The sequence below is a fragment of the Macaca nemestrina genome, chromosome 5 (assembly GCF_043159975.1).
Source record: "Macaca nemestrina isolate mMacNem1 chromosome 5, mMacNem.hap1, whole genome shotgun sequence".
NCBI lineage: Eukaryota > Metazoa > Chordata > Mammalia > Primates > Cercopithecidae > Macaca > Macaca nemestrina.
The window spans coordinates 183,218,914-183,224,016 of NC_092129.1; the positions used below are offsets into that span (position 1 = coordinate 183,218,914).

Here is a 5,103-nt window from a genome sequence, read left to right on the forward strand (position 1 = left end):
GGTGTTTGATCAGACTGTAAATCAGATAAGCAATAGTTAGAAGTAATTTTTTTCCTGAATATGAGATTTAACATTGTAGACAGGATGTCAAGAAATGAAGCAAAGTCCCTGGGGTTGCTCTTGGAAGCCTGGGTCTTTTTGGGGATGATGGGGCCCCAAAGTAATGGGGGCTCGAAACCAGAGGCCACGACAATGATGAACAGCAAGGTTGGAGGGGTGGCCAAGGGGGCCTGAGCTGCAGGGAGTTTGGAGATGGCTGATAGAGCAGATTGTTCTTAGCGTCAGATAGGCCCACAGGGGTGCCACCCTAGGCCTGTAATAGTAACGGTAAAGAGGGAAGAACAGAGGAGCGGCAGGCTGAGGGCTGCCTCTCCACAGCCAAGACAAGCCTCCGGCTCAGTCCCCAGACACTCCCAATTTCAGACTTGAAACCCATTGACTGAAGAGCTGGCTTGTCCTGAGAATGCAGGATCCTGCAGCATGGAGACCAGCTATGTGCATTCCCCCAGTCCTTCCCCAAGGGCACCTGTGGCCATTCACTCATGTGACTTTACACTGGGGAGGGGAATTACCTGACATTTCAAAGACTGTTGGGCACAAGGTCTGAGTTGCCAGGGATACCCGGAGATTCCAGAGTCATCTTGGCTTTCCTGGTAGAGTAGGGGACCTGGGGGCCAAGTCATTACTGGATCTGGCTGATGTCCAGCTCGCAGTGGGCCTGCTGGGTCTGTGGCTTCAGCAATGGTCTTTCCCAGTTCCTCAGTGGACTGTGAGACACGAACTACAGAGCAGGTGGAGCCACTCCCACATTAGGGTTCTTGGTTTGTGGGATAAGAGCTGTCAGAGTGGGAAAGGCCGACTGGAAAAGGTGAAAAACCCTGAAGCTGCCCCCTCAACCTCTCTGAATCTCGGCAGGACATGAGAAAGGAAGGCAGAGTGAAGTCCACCATTAAGGGCCTAAAGGGTGCAGAGTTTTGGTACCGATCATTGCTCCATTGAATCGTCAGGCTGGCCCCTGCAGAAACGGTACGGATCCCAGAGAACGAATGTAGACTACCACTACTACCAGACTTAACCTAGCAGTCGCCCAGATCACAGCCACTAGAGCCGATTAGCAAAGCCCCAAGAAAGGGGCACGTGCCTCTTCGTTTGCCATTGCATGCTCGACCATTCCATTTGGAAAAGAGGGTCAGAAACAGCTCACACAGGACTGATGATATGCACTGCTAATTTAGCCACAGTGCTGTCTGAACTCTGTGCCTCCTGGCACTGAGAGGTGAAGCCAGCTGAACTTCCTGGGTCGAGTGGGGACTTGGAGAACTTTTCTGTCTTACAAGGGGATTGTAAAATGCACCAATCAGTGCTCTGTAAAAATGCACCAATCAGTGCTCTGTAGCTAGCAAGAGGTTTGTAAAATGCGCCAATCAGCGCTCTGTAAAATGGACCAATCAGCAGGATTCTAAAAGTAGCCAATCACAGGGAAGATTGAAAAAAGGGCACTCTGATAGGACGAAAATGGAACATGGGCGTGGACAAATAAGGGACTAAAAGCTGGCCACCCCAGCTAGCAGCCACAACCGGATCAGGTGCCCTTCCAGCTGTGGAAGCTTTGTTTTTTTGCTCTTCACAATAAATCTTGCTGCTGCTGACTCTTTGGGTGCCTGCCATCTTTAAGAGCTGTAACACTTACTGGAAGGTCTGCTGCTTCATCCTTGAAGTCAGCTAGGTGAGAACACGAACCCACAGGCAGGAACCAACACTGAACACAGCATGATATAGACTGAAGGGGCCTGGACTGCCTGGCCGAACTGTAGAACACTATAATGATCAATGAGTTCATGCAGACTGAACAAAAGAAACAAGAGGGGGCTTATGCACTGAGAGAGTTGGGAAGACACATGTGCTCCTGTAGTGGGGGGTAAACCCTGCAAAGACTCGGGCACTGACCACTCCAGTGAAGATTTTAGGCGCCAGAAATTAAGGAGTGCCAGGATTTTGCTCCACAGTAAAAGATAAGTCACTGCGGTTTGTATCAATTACTGCAAAGAAGTAAGCATGGTGCCCGGGTTCTGGTGGCGCCTCATCTCATTCCTAGATTGTGGGTGACACAGAAGGCTTCCAGGTGTCACCCATGGGCAGGAAAGGGCTCTGCCGTGGGTCCACGCTGTGGTGCATTCATCCCTGCTGCTGGGGCCACACGATCTTGCAGACCCTATGGTGCTGGAGGCTTCAGAAGGGAACAGAGGCAGCCTAGAGCTCCCAGTAGTTCCCCAGAAGAACCACAACGCAGGCTCCTGGGACGCCAGAGCAAGGACTTGTCATCTGCAACAGAGAATTATGCAGCCTTGAGAAATGTTTTTTTGTGTGTGCTGCTGGCCTTGGTAAAGACAGGCTACTTGACCATGAGACACCAAGTAACCCTGTTTCCGGAGCTGTCCTCAGGGGGTGGCCGAGGAAATGGACCCTGGTCATTGAAAGGAGCTGTGGCTGCTTGTACACAGTGGGGCAGGGAGGAACACGCCCAGGGCTCCACCCCGGTGCGTCCTGGTATACCCGGGTTCCGCCGTAGAGGTGAGTGGGTGCTCTCAGCAAGCTTGGATGAGAAGAACACGATGACCAAGGGTGTGATCCTTCGGGTCATGCCTTCAGACAAGCCACTGAGCCCTGCCAAGGTGCTGAGGGTGAGGGACATTTAGAATGAGTAGCAGGGCTGGGGGAAGATTAGTACCAGCTGGGGCCCCAAGTCAATGACAGCAATGTGGTCTACAGTCCATCCCACTTGCCTCCCTCAGCTGTGTCTCCCTCTGCAGAAAGCCCCATGAGGGCCCTGGAAGAGCTGCTCCTGCAACGTGCGGTCAGTGAGAACCCCTACCCATGGTGGACCCTGGTAGCCATGAATAGCACAGAGCCCCAATTATGGAAGCACACGTGAACAAAAACCGTGGCATCTGCCTCTGAAATGTCTCTCGACATCAGCTTTTCCTTGGTTCTCCCAGCCAATGACTGAGAACGTCAGAGGCCCTAAGGCCAGGCCGGTCCTGGAAGACCAGGGGTTCTCTGACGTTTGCTTCACAGCTTTCCTAAACCTTCCTCTGGCTGCGTGGCCATCTGGGACGCTGCCGTCCAACCTTACCTCCCTCACTCTTTCACTGGGTCAGACTTGCTGCAAGGCCTTACCCTGCCCCCCACCCATTCTCTCTCTCACATGGTTTTATAAAGTCCTCACGCATCTAAGCCCATCTCAGTGTCTTCTAAATGACTATAGTCATGTCACTTCACCTCTCTGGACCTTAGTTTCTCATCTGCAAATTTACAGAGTTAGAATTTAAGAAGTCAAGGTGTTGTTGGACTTATTCACCTGTCAGAATTTGAATACAAGGTCAGCTTCCCCAAATACCTAGTGCAATGGGGAACTGGTACATATTCATGAATTTTGTAGGTTACAGCAAATTGAGTGATGGGATGTGAAAATCAGAAAAACAGCTTTTCTTTGTGGTAACTCCTCTGAGAGTGATTTTCTAACGTGTCCCCACACTCCCGTCCAGCCCCACACCTCTTCCAACACTGCAGTGCCTGCAATCACTCTTGAACTCAGTATCTCTGCGCTTTTGTTTCCTGTTCTCCCTGAGCTTCTGCCTCCGTGGCAGCTTGATTCCATGCGTTTGGGTGGAAAGAGCACAGGATCAGTGGGGGCTAAGCCTTGTGTTTGAGTCCCTCTGCCATTTTCTCCCCCATCCTGAAAGACACGGGTGTAGATGGAGCCTGAATTTTACCCTAACGTTTTCCCCAAGAGGCTAAGTTTTAAATAAGTGTATAGAATAGCAACAATTACTTACTCGGTACTTAGGATTCTGTATTTATTCTATAATCTTGTCAAATATCCTGGGGTTCATATTATTATCCCCATTTAAAGATGAGGACACTCTGAAAGGCTAAGTCATTTGTTGAAGGTCATAGAGGACGCACGCAGCAGAATCTGAAATCAAATATAGGTTTTTGGATTTCCCTAAGTCAAAGCACGTTTCTGTTGGTTACCATTTTAAAAATGAAGTATTAAAAATCAGATGAGTCCTTCCCAGAACGCTCAGTGCCTGAATCACTTCCTCTTTTTGAGGTGTCTAGAGAACAGCCAGGTGTAGCCATGTGACTTTATCTCCAGACTCTGTCATCGCCTGCCGGTTTGCCTGTCTTATCCACAAACGCGCAGGGCTCTCCGTGGGCAGGGGACTGGGTCTTAATCGCTGTATTCCCACAGCACAGCATGATGCTTAGCACACAGGAGATGCACAGCAAATACTCACCTAGTAAATGAATGGATGGGTAAACGAAATGATGGGTTTTAAAGACTGGATTAATTTATGACATGAGATACAACGCGGTCTTGGGTAAACCGTTGAAGATGTGTTCATCTTGATTCCATTTCTTCATGTGTAAAGTTAATACGATTAGGTCTCACTAAGTAATCTGTGGGTTGCTTTTCAGCTGTGAATGTCTGTAATACTAAACAATACACACATATTATGAAAGCTTAAAATCACATGCTCATGTGCACAGTAAAGAAGAATAATGAGAAATTAATGAAACTTTTCTCAATTCAGTCGTTCCAGGCAATGGTTAATGCCGATTTACTTAACACTTTGATGATAAGTGTCAGTATTGGAGCAACACTAGCTATGAATTGGAAAATGAACGAGTTTCCTGGAGATTCACATGTGCAATTTGTACAGTGGCACAAAAACTTTTTAGTAAAGCTCAGGAAGGAACATTCACACAACGAACTTGCAGTTGGCTGTAAGAAGTCAGTGTAGTCCTTCCTAACGACCATTCCGACTATTCTTGTAAATGTGGATGGCAGCGTGATACACACACAAACGTGAATCACTAGTTTTAGAAAATATGAATTTCTTAAATCAATAGCATACTTTTTATGGTGACTCTAAGAACAGATTTTTTCTTCCCATTCTCAATGTGTTTGGAGTGGAATTTCTTGGGGAAAGCCAGGAAAACAGAGCCCATAAATTAGCCTGATGTAGAAAGTGTTTATGTTTATTGTTTGAGCCCGTAACTGAAACAGGATGAGGTTTAGCTCTGGGATGTACAGGT

The 5,103-nt window shown here is 48.2% G+C and overlaps 1 long non-coding RNA gene across 1 annotated transcript; it reads right to left on the reverse strand.

Moving 5' to 3' along the window:
* Positions 1–2,040: 2,040 nt before the first annotated feature.
* Positions 2,041–3,972, reverse strand: LOC139363220 (uncharacterized). The gene is made up of 3 exons (XR_011623179.1): positions 3,837–3,972; positions 3,554–3,736; positions 2,041–2,322 (listed from the first exon to the last, which is right to left on the reverse strand). It is a non-coding gene; the product is annotated as an uncharacterized lncRNA (long non-coding RNA).
* Between the last annotated feature and the right edge of the window lie 1,131 nt (positions 3,973–5,103).